Genomic DNA, 10,544 nt, shown 5'->3' with positions numbered 1-10,544 from the left:
GAATCAGGCAGGACTCCAGAATCTAGCCTGGACCGCCAGTGAGAGGGGCCCAACTCCAGCTGGAAGGCTACTGGGGACCCCAGGACACAGGAACCAGAGCAGGTCCAGAGGTCTCGGGGACCCAAGGAATCAAATGCCATCAGCTCATTCTCTCTCTCCCTCCCTGTTTCCTTTCTCTCATCTTTGATTCTCTTCGCCTGACAAGTTTCTTTCCCTCGGTCTTCTGCCTGGGCTGAAGGACCGGGGGGCTGCCGGCCTCGCGACCTCCCAGCCGTAAGGAATCCAAACGGAAAGGAGGAAACCTTCCGCGAGAGCCGGGTACCAGGGAAGGCTCTGATTGGACCACCTCGGGTCATGTGTCCGGCCCTGGCCCGACCGTAGTGGCCCCGCATGATTGGCTCTACTTGGTCACGTGGCCTCATCTGGGTTGTGGGTGCGATTGACGGTGTCTCACGGGACCACACGGCTCGGGGGGAGCGGCCCCCGGAAGAGGCGGCAAAGGTGTGTTCTAGACAGATGGGAAGTTGGTGACTCTGCCACCAAGATCCGTCCCCTCCTCGCTCAGAGGGATGATAAAGGATGATAAAAATAGATTCTTTCCTTCCATTGCAAAGGACCAGCAGTGACCTTCCATTGCAACCTTCCATTGCAGTGACCTTCTCCTGAACGAGGCCCTTTAAGCTCAGGTGGTTCCACCCTGGCCCCCCGTAGCCAAGTGGGCAAAGGACAGCCACCAACTCCCTGCCACCTACAGTGTCTTCTCCAGTCCTGCTTCCCAAGTGGCAGACCCATGTGGATGCCTGAGCCCTCCCCACCCCTCAGAAGCCCAACAGGGCCCCGCACTTGGCCTCTAAGACTTTCTCGGGGAGATAGACGCTCACGTAAAAGGGGACCCAGGGTGCCCTAGGCCCCCAGCCTTCTAGAGCTTGCTATTCTGAGCCTCTTCCAGGGGTGCAGCTAGGACACCATTTGGTTTGAGCTGCCTTGGTTTGGGAAGTGTGGGTTGGGGGCATCATTTCTCCCCACCTGGAGACCCCAGGCAGAGGCCCGGGATGGGTCAGGGAGAGTCAAAAGGCAGAGGGAGGGAGGCCCAGACGGAAGAAGGAGTAAAAAAGTGGAAAACGCCATCGTATCCCATGCATGGTGCGGCCATCACTCCCAGGGGACAAACCGTGGGGGACGTGACATTTCTTCCTTTGGCATCCTTTCCTTTGCTGCGCATTTACTGAGCACCTACAACGTGCCAGGCACTATGATGGGCCCCCGGGATAGAAGACTGGATTAGCAGGGCACCTGGGTGGTCTGGTCGGTCGGTTAAATGTCCGACTCTTGATTTCCACTCAGGTCATGATCTCAGGGTTCATGAGATCGAGCCCCGCCCCGGGCTCTGCGATATAAGCGCAAAGCCTGCTTGGGATTCTCTCTCTCCCTCGCTGCCCCCCGCCCCGCTCTCGTGAGTGCACACGCGCATGCTCTCTCTCTCTCTCTCTCTCTCTCTCTCTCAAATAAATAAATAAAGTTTTTTTTTTAAAGGGCTGGATTAGGGGGGCGCCTGGGTGGCTCAGTCGGTTAAGCCTTCGACTTCGGCTCAGGTCATGATCTGGCAGAGTGTAAGTTCAAGCCCTGTGCTGGGCTCTGTGCTGACAGCTCAGAGCCTGGAGCCTGCTTCAGATTCTGCATCTCCCTCTCTCTCTTCTCCTCCCCTGCTCGCACTCTCCCTCTCCTTCAAAAATAAATAAAAACATTAAAAAAAATTTTTTTAAACACACAAAAACCCAGAACTGGGCTTAATGGAGACTCAAGTGAACAGTTTGTAAAACTCGTTTTCCACATGAGTCTTCTTGGAACCGGAGGCAACTTCTCGGTGGGTCAGAAACCACCATTAAGAGTAAGAATATGCTGTCTCACTGTCTCCCCATGACCCCCTGCAAGGAAGGGAATGTACAGAAAAGGGGGGGAGGGTCTCTGAGCTTCTGGCTCCAGCTCCCGGTGACAGGCACATAGTAGGCCCTCAAGAAATACACGCTGATGAAATGAAGAGTTGAATTAGTAAGTGCTCCCCACTAGTGCCCACCGCTGCCTCCACGGTGGGGGACATGTGCGGCCTCAGTGGCCAGCATGGGCTCACTGCCTTCACATCAACCGTAAAGGGCCTTTGCTCCCCTGAGTCTAAGCTCAAGGCTGGAGCTGGTGTCTTTTAATGAACCAAACTTTCCTGGAGCCTCTGTATGTGGAGCCTGTGCCACCAACACGGGCATAAATCCTGATCTTCAAAACAAAAATCCTCCCCCCTACCCCCCCACCCCCGCAGCCCTCCACTTTTAGCCTCTGCAGACTGCACGCGGTAAGGGACGCATAGGCTTTGGTGAGAGAGAATATAGAGGAAAAGGGAAAAGCTAGCATTCGAACACTTCTTGTAAGAGGGTCAACTTTTTAAAAGATACCATCTTTTTAGAGCTTTGTCCTTAAACTAAGATTGGGAAGAAAGCGAAGCATGATTCTATGGAAGAGAAAGGCTTCTAACAGAGGGATGAGACCTGTGCTGGGGTTGCACCCTGGCACAAATCCATTCCCGCAGAAAAAAAAGCCAACCCGGAACCGACTGTGACGCGCTGACACCTAGTGGCCGAGGGAGGTATTGCACACGCGCTCCGCGTCGTCTTCCCCCCCACCTGCAGCTCGGTTCCAGCTACTTGAATGGCCATTTGGCAACGTGAGACCACTGTCACTTGAACGCTCCCCCCTTTAGACCTGCTATGACTTTGATAAATAGATTCCAACTATATGTATTTAGCTAAAAATTATTAGCTGTAAATATTTTCCCAGGGAAGTTATATTAATAAAAGTTCGAAACTGGTGCATAAAGAGAGGTGCAGTGGGAATCGTGGGTCACGAGTACGCTCACTTCCTCCCTGATCACCTTCAAGTGTGTGCACCAAGGGCCCCTCCTCTGACGGCTCCCTCTAAAATGTCAATCTTCAGGGTGCCTGAGGGGCCCAGTGGGTTGAGCGTCAGACTTTGGCTCAGGTCATGATCTCATGGTTCATGAGTTCGATCCCCACATCAGGCTCTGACAGCACAGAGCCTGCTTTGGATCCTCTCTCTCCCTCTCTCTCTGCCCCTCCCCTGCTCTTGCAAAAATAAATAAACATTTAAAAATAATAATAATAAACTATCAACCCTCACCAACACTCTCTGTCCCCTTGTCCCTTCCTTGTTTTCACTTCCCTCTTCCCCCCACTGTGACCATTTCACACACTATACAATTTGTCTATTTCTCCTGGGATTGTCCCCTTTCCTGCAGTGGAAATTTGTGAGGAAGCGATTTGTTCAAGGCACTGTCTTATTCTTTGATAGATTCCCCAGTGCCTACGTTAGGGCCTGGGACATGACAGATGCTCCCTAAGTATTCTGGGGATGAATGTTATGTGAAACCAGTGTTAAGAAAACCCCGCATGAGGGACTCACGCGGCATACAATTCTGCAAACGCCCGAAGTGTGGATGTTGCCAGCTGTGATCAGTTTCCTTGGGCTGCCGTAACAAGTTCCTGGACTGAACCAGCTTATCCAATGGAAATTCGTTTTCTCCCTGTTCTGGAGGCTGGGAGTCTGAGCTCAAGGTGTCCACAGGGTGGTTTGTTCTGATGCCTCTGTCTGTGGCTTGTAGGCGGCCGCCTTCTTCTGGTGTCTTCACATGGTCTTTCCTCTGTGTGTGTCTGTGTCCTAATCTCTTCTTATAAGGACACCAGTCAGATTGGATTAGAGCCACCCATATGACCTCATTTTATCTTAATCATATGTCTAAGGACCCTGTCTCCAAAGAGTCCCATTCAGAAATTCTGGGGGTTAGGACTTCAACATATGAAAAGGGGAGGAGGGGGAGCTAATCCAGCCCATTACTTAGATAAACACACCAAAAAATGCTGGGATGTGTCAAAAGAATACAGGTGTCAGCCGAAAGGGGTTCCCAGTGGCCAAACCCAGGACCAGCGAGGCATGAAACGTAAGCAGAATAATAACAGATTATAACTCACCAACTAAAACAAGTATCTATGAGTCCATAGCGATCAATAAATACGGGTAAATAAATACGTAGGGTGAAAGGAATGGCTTTTCCTCACCATAGACTGCCCACTGAAAAATGCAAAAGAAAATTACCACTCCGCAGCCCTCGCTTTAATAATCGATTCGGACACAAATCCTCATGGGAGGCTTCAACACGGGTGAAGGTCTCATGGAGAACAGCTTATGAAACCCAGTCTCAAAGCACCTCCCCCGCAGAATACCTTAGTAATCCCAACTTGGGAATCGCAATGGAGAATCTGGACAGCGGATGCCCCCTTTTTTTGTTGTTTTTTTCCATTTATTTATTTATTTATTTTCGGGGAGGGGGGAATGGGCAGAGAGAGAAGAAGAGAGAGAGAGAGAGAGAGAGAGAGAGAGAGAGAGAATCCCAAGCACGGTCTGCCCTGCCAGTGCGGAGCCCGATGTGGGGCCCGAACCCACGAACTGTGAGGTCATGACCTGAGCCGAAACCAGGAGTCGGACACTTAACCGATTGAGCCCCACCGGTGCCCCACAGATTAACAGGTTAACCAAGTAACCAAGGTCAGCGATGCACATTATGGGACAGATCAACACCCAGTACCTCCTGTGACATTCCTGCTAAAAAGCAAAAACAAAACAAAAACAAAACAAATCACAACAACAACAACAACAACAAAACCCATAACCTGAATCTCAAAGTCAGGATACATCAGATAAACCCAAATCCAGGTACATTCTGCAAAAGCAGCCGGTACCCGTCAAAACCGTCAAAGTCATGAACAGCAAAAGTCAGACTAAGGGGCTGTTCCAGACTGAAGGAGAGGGAAGAGACCAGGCATCCAAAACTAAGGCATGATCCTGGATTGATTCCTGGGTCAGGAAAAAAAAAAAAAAAATCACTGAAAGGGACAATCTTCGGACAGCTGGTGAAGTTTGAATACGTGCTGTGTATCAGAGAATGGCAGCGTGTCAATGTCAAGTCGCCTGAATATGATCATTGTACTGTGGTTACCTAAGAAAATGTCTTCCCTCTTTGGAGATACACACTGAAGATTTAGGAGTAAAGGCTCGTGACGTCTGCAGCTGACTCAAATTGTTCAACACCGTAATACTGTGTGTGCGTGTGTGTGTGTGTGTGTGCACGCGTGTGTGCAGGGAGAGAGAGGGGAGATAAATATGGCGAGATGTCAGTAAGGGGCGTACCTGGGTGAAGCGTATACGGAAGCTTGTGGCGCTAGTCTGGCAATTATTCTCTACCTCTGAAATCTTTTCCAAAGACAAAGTTTCAAAATTTAAAAAGGGTTTCGTGCTTGGTGCCGGGGACAAGAGAGCCACAGGACGGCAGGGGGAGAAATGGGGCCTCACCTGAGCCGGCACAGGACAGGCAGAAGAGACCGGGGCTCCGGTGCCTGTCACACAGGCACGCCTCCGACTCCAGCTGAGAGGGGTTACTGGTTCTGGGGGTGCACTTCCCAGCCCCCAGCCGGCTCCGAGGACGCCTCCTCCTATCCTAGCGATCTGAAGCTCGTTCCAGAGGGTCTGTCAGGGCGCTGAACCACTCACCCCACATTGACTCTGTGCTGGATTCAAATCCCTGTAAAAAGCTGATTCCCCCTGGGTGCCTGCGGGGACGGGGGCGGGGGGGGGGGGGGCCCAGTCAGTTAAATGTCAAACTCCTGATTTCAGCTCAGGTCATGATCTCGAGGTTCGTGGGATTGAGCCCCGCATCGGGCTCTGTGCTGACAGCTCAGAGCCTGGAGTCTGCCTCGGATTCTGTGTCTCCTTCTCTCTCTGTACCTTCCCCACTCATTCTCTCTCTCTCTCTCTCTCTCTCTCTCTCTCAAAACTAAATAAACATTAAAAAAAAGACAGCTCAAATGCCACTTCCTCCATGATGACCTCCCAGATGTTCCCTGTGACAGCCCCTTTTTCTAAATGACCTATAGCCCCATGTCCCTTTTCAGCATCCTGCTCTAGTTAACTATTACGATCATTTTCTGCCCCTTATTATAGTGATTTAAGTATGGATCTTATTCCGCCCACTCAGATGTGAATCCAGTGAGGACAAAATTCACGGCTAACTCATCTTTAGCAGGCCTACCGCCAGGCACGTGGAACAAAGGCATGAACGAAGAGATGAGCCAGGCAAAGGACTCCCAGGGAATCTGGGTGCTCAGGGAGCAGGCCAAGGTGGGTGTCGCAAAGCTATAAGAGGCCGTAGAAAGATTGGATTCGTGGCCTCACCGCGCACCCCCACCCCCAAGGCAGGACCCCTGCAGTGCCTGCGGCCAGCTGTCCCCCTGCTGCTTCAAGAATGGCTTTTCTCATCTGGAGCCCGAGAGGCCCAAGCAAGGGTTTTAAATACCCTCCGGCTGTTTCCCCAGCTCCCACCCCTGTAACCAAACATGATAAAGTCACAGGTCAGAAGCCAGGACCCAGGTCACCGCCAGAAGGAACAGGGCCTCAATCAGGTCAGAAAAGACTCAGAAGATCAGGTCCAGAGGCGGGTCCACCAGGGAGTAATGTGGCATCTGAGGATAAAGGTGCTGGGGCCCTGTGGGGCCGGACTCATTATCAGCGACCTTGACCTGTGTTCCCAGCAGGAGTTCGCCCCAGGCCAGCAGCTCCTGTGGGTCTCCGCTGCCCCCTGGCAGGCCCAGCTCAGGGGACGTGGCTGCGGAGGAGCAGGGGCTGTGAAGGGGCAGGGGGCTTTCTGAGACTCCCTTCACCTCTGCTGAGGGACTTCAGGCCAACTCCTTGGTCATGCTCCAGTTCCCGAGAATTTTCCATACCCTGGTTAATATCTCCGTCCCCTGCCAGCCCACTCCCCAGGTTCCAAACATTTCCTTGTGGGCTTCTAGTTAACCCTCGCTCTGCCCAGCTCCGAATGTCTGCCTCCCCCAAGCCCTTCCCTTGCATTTTACCCAAAGCTGGGGTGGAAACTCCGGACGGCGCTTCTTCCTTCCCAGGACTCTACACGGCGTCCCTAACCCCCCCAGGGGCTGCTGCCTCCTTCCTGCCTCCTGACTGTCCTCGAAAGCTTGGACCACGGTGTCCAGGGCCCTTGCTGCTCAAAGACCACAAAGTTGGGGCTGTCAGGGTCCCCATGCTCCTGCCCCCAGAAGGCCAGCGGGCTCCTGCTGTCCTGGGGCAACTCCCTCGCTCATTCACGTATTCATTCACCTCATTAATCTGTAGGGAATGCCTATTCTGCACCAGCTGCTGGGGGCATCCCAGCTTCTGCTTGCATACCTCCTATGGAGGAGAGCTCACTACCTGTATGTTGCCTCATCCATGGTCAACAGCTCCACGTGCCTGAGCAGAAACTCCCCCGCTGTCTGGGCCCCAGGGATGAACCTCGGGAGCTCTGAAGTTGGGTGTGTGCCTGTTGTGTGCGTCTTCCTGGGAAAGTGGTCGTCAATGCTCACTGGCGTGGGCTCCGGATCCAGGCAGCCCGGGTTTGAAGCCCAGCTCTGCCCCCCTCCACCTGCTGAGTGACCTGTGTAACCTTGAACAAGTTACTGAACCTCTCCGCATCCTACCAGTAAAAGAGGAATAGGAGGGGTGCGTAACACATAGGGTTGTTCAAATGAGACGTAATTCCCACAGCCACTTGCCTTTACACCCCTAGCCATCTTCGTGCTCACAGGCATCTGTGCCTTACCGTCCCTGGCACTGATCTGCCTCCTTGTCCCAGGGGCTGGTCTGGGCGGGAGGAGCTTTGTCCCACCTGCCCCCAGGAGATGGACCGTGCTGGGACGAGTGTCCTCTCTCTCTCTCAATCTCTCTCTCTCTCTCTCTTTCTCTCTCTCGTGTGCTGTTTGTCATCCCTCGGAGGTCTGGAAAACAAACCCAATGAGAAATTCACTTTCCTTAGTGGATAAGAAAGATCCAGAACCAGAATGAAGGGACTACCTGCTTTCTCATTTTCATTTTTTTAAATTTTATTTATGTATTTTGAGAGAGACAGAGAGACAGAAAAAGAGCACAAAAGGAGGAAGGGCAGAAGGAGAGGAAGAGAGAGAATCCCAAGCAGGCTCTACACTCAGTACGAAGCCCGGTGCAGAGCTCGACCCACAACCGTGAGATCATGACCTGAGCCAAAGTCAAGAGCCGGATACTCAACCGACTGAGCCACCCAGGCGCCCCTCATTTTTTTTTTTTATCGTGAAGCATAACCAACATGTAAATAGGCTTAAAGCACAAATATATGTTTTGGGGCGCCTGGGTGGCTCAGTCAGTTAAGTGTCCGACTTCGGCTCAGGTCACGATCTCATGGTCTGTGAGTTCAAGCCCCGAACCGGGCTCTGTGCTGAGAGCTCGGAGCCTGGAGCCTGCCTCAGATTCTGTGTCTCCTCTCTCTCTGCCCTTCCCCCACTCATGCTCTGTCTCTCTCCCTCTCTCAAAAATAAATATTTTTTAAAAAAAATTTTTTTAAAGCATAAATATATGATTTAACACATTACCATAAAACGCTTGAGTAAACCCCACGTAGGCCGAGAAATAGAACACGCCAGCCCCTAAAAGCTTCTCCTCGGTCTCCATTCAAGAGAATTTGCACGCATGTTATCCCAAGAGTCTCAGGCCCAGCAGGACAGGCACAGTGGGCATCAGAGGTGAGTAGAGGGGTCAAGGACACCAGCTCTGCCTCCACGGCTCTGCACTGTAGGCAGGCTGCTGGACCTCTCTGAGCCTCAGTTTACCAGCTATAAATCTGTGAAATGGGGCCATATAGTCCTGGCTCTATCTCACAGGAGGAGACCACGAGGGTACCTGGGTACCTGGCACGACGCAGGAAAGTCCTTGACACCTACAGGCAATTGCTTTTACTAATTTGGGTGGGGACAGCTGTAGGGGAGAGATTTCCTAGGGGAGGCTTCTGGTCTCACACCTCTGCCCTCCCAAACTCCAAACCTGCAAATGAGATAGACACCTTAGAGGTAAGGGTGAGAAGAGCATCTATTTCAAGGGTTTTTCAAACTGTGTTCCTTCGATTCCCAGGGGTCCCATACAAATGTCTTTTAGGGCGACGGGGGCTTCATCCCCTGGCTGCCAAGTGACTCAGCTGTTCTTTTCCGCTAAAGGCATCGCACGCACGTAAGATTTTACAAAGGGATTTCGTTCCTAGAAAATTAAATTACTGATGTAAAACTCCCACAAATTGTAAAAAGGACAAACAAGTTAACTTTTAAAGTTTATTTACTTATTTTGAGAGAGAGTGTGCGTGTGAGTGGGGAAGGGGCAGAGAGAGAGGGAGAGAGAGAGAGAGAGAGAGAGAGAGAGAGAGAGAGAATCCCAAGCGGGCTCCGCGAGTGAGTCACTAAACTGACCGAGCCACCCAGATCCCCCAACCTAAATTGTTTTTTTAATTGTTAATGTTTATTTAATTTTGAGAGAGAGAGAGAGAGCAGGCATGGCAGAGGGGCAGAGAGAGGAGGCACAGAATCCAAAGCAGGCTCCAGGCTCCGAACTGTCAGCACAGAGCTGGATGCGGGGCTCGAACCCACGAACTGTGAGATCATGACCCGAGCCATGCGTTGGCCGCTCAACCAACTGAGCCACCCAGGCGCCCCCCACCTAAATTTTTTTTTTTATTTTTTTTTTTCAACGTTTATTTATTTTTGGGACAGAGAGAGACAGAGCATGAACGGGGGAGGGGCAGAGAGAGAGGGAGACACAGAATCGGAAACAGGCTCCAGGCTCCGAGCCATCAGCCCAGAGCCCGACGCGGGGCTCGAACTCCCGGACCGCGAGATCGTGACCTGGCTGAAGTCGGACGCTCAACCGACTGCGCCACCCAGGCGCCCCACCACCTAAATTTTTTTTAATGAGCAAAAGACTTGAGTAGGCACTTCCTAAAAGAAGACACACAAATGGCCCACAAGCACACGAAAAGGTGCTCAACGCGACTATTCATCAGGAAATGCAAATTAAAACCACAAGAAGCGACCTCCTTACACCCACCAGAGTGGCTAGGATTCAATGACAGACGTACCAAGTGTTGAGCAAGTCACGGAGCAGCTAGAACTCCCACCCGCTGTTGGTGGGAACGCAAAAAGGTCCAACCACTTGGAAAACCGCTCGGCAGCTTCTATGAAAGCTGAACATATGTCTACCCTACGATCCAGCACGTCACTCCTGGGTCTACACCCAACAGAAACGCACACATCTATTCACCAAAAGGCGTGTACTGGGATGTTAATAGCACCACTGTTCCTAAGCACCCCACTGGGGAAGCTACCCCAAATGCCCACCCACCGGAGAAGAGGTCGATAAAATGTGTATTCACCCAACGAACTGACACACAGCAGTGAAAATAGCCGATTCGTGGGGCGCCTGGGTGGCTCAGTCAGTTAAGCATCCGACTTTGGCTCTGGTCGTGATCTCTCAGTTTTGCGGGTTCGAGCCCCACGTCGGGCTGTGTGCTGACAGCTCAGAGCCTGGAGCCCGCTTCGGATGCTGTGTCTCCCTCTCTCTCTGCCTCTCCCCCACTCACA

The sequence above is a fragment of the Herpailurus yagouaroundi genome, unplaced genomic scaffold, assembly GCF_014898765.1.
Source record: "Herpailurus yagouaroundi ecotype Mexico unplaced genomic scaffold, PumYag 187, whole genome shotgun sequence".
Lineage (NCBI taxonomy): Eukaryota > Metazoa > Chordata > Mammalia > Carnivora > Felidae > Herpailurus > Herpailurus yagouaroundi.
Note: the sequence above shows the minus strand (reverse complement) of the source record.